This window comes from Sceloporus occidentalis, unplaced genomic scaffold (genome assembly GCF_023333645.1).
Source record: "Sceloporus occidentalis isolate IW3139 unplaced genomic scaffold, rSceOcc1.0.p SCAF_48, whole genome shotgun sequence".
Taxonomy (NCBI): domain Eukaryota; kingdom Metazoa; phylum Chordata; class Lepidosauria; order Squamata; family Phrynosomatidae; genus Sceloporus; species Sceloporus occidentalis.
Window position 1 is genome coordinate 2,183,983 of NW_028317028.1, and position 831 is coordinate 2,184,813.

General features: G+C 35.9%; 1 non-coding gene across 1 annotated transcript; it reads right to left on the reverse strand.

Annotated features, from left to right (window-relative positions):
- Nucleotides 1-759: 759 nt before the first annotated feature.
- TRNAQ-UUG (transfer RNA glutamine (anticodon UUG)) lies at nucleotides 760-831 on the reverse strand. Its single transcript has one exon. It is a non-coding gene; the product is annotated as a tRNA-Gln (tRNA).

Sequence of the window (831 nt, forward strand, 5' to 3'; positions counted from 1 at the left end):
CAATCTTTTTACAAGCAGCCGGTAACAGTATGATTAGGTGGTGCCTTAACCCGGGCCATACATGCATATGGCCTATATATTAAAATGTATAGCAATTGATATAGAGACACATAAAGAAGAAGTCCAAGCTTGCCCCAGGTAAATCATTTGGGTTATGCAAGACCACGGTTTCCATCTTTGAAACCACAGGGCTGATGTTAACAAACAGTAAAGAATCAAACAGTATATTGTTATAACTATTATTATAAATATATACCTTCTCTGCTATAATAGCTGGAAAGCATTGTTACTAAAATGAAAAGCCGTACTTATTCTGAACAACAAAAACGCTATTGATGAGAATCCCACATATTTACACAATGGTGTTGGGCATAAAGATTGCCAAGTATGTAAGAAGTTTAGATAAGGCTTTACACTTCATTTATCACAAGCTAGTTAGCAAATATAACCAATATTCCAATTAATCCGATGTAGCACATCCAGTATTAGGATCAGATTTTCAATGTAATTATTTGCTGTTCCATTCTGTAAGGCAGATGGAGGTAACATAAGGCTTGGAAGCCTTTCCACCTTGAAAGATTTTCAACTTGCTCTCATAGAGTAGTTCAATCATAAAGACATTACTAGAAATGTGCGTCTCCCAACAGCTTTCCAAAACTGTCAAATTAGCTCCCCTTCTTAAATCATTGGAAATTTCCGTTTAAAACAATATATGCTACAGGAACATGAAATTATTAAAATTTTGTAGGAAAAAAAAACAGGTTCCACCGAGATTTGAACTCGGATCGCTGGATTCAAAGTCCAGAGTGCTAACCGTTACACCATGGAACC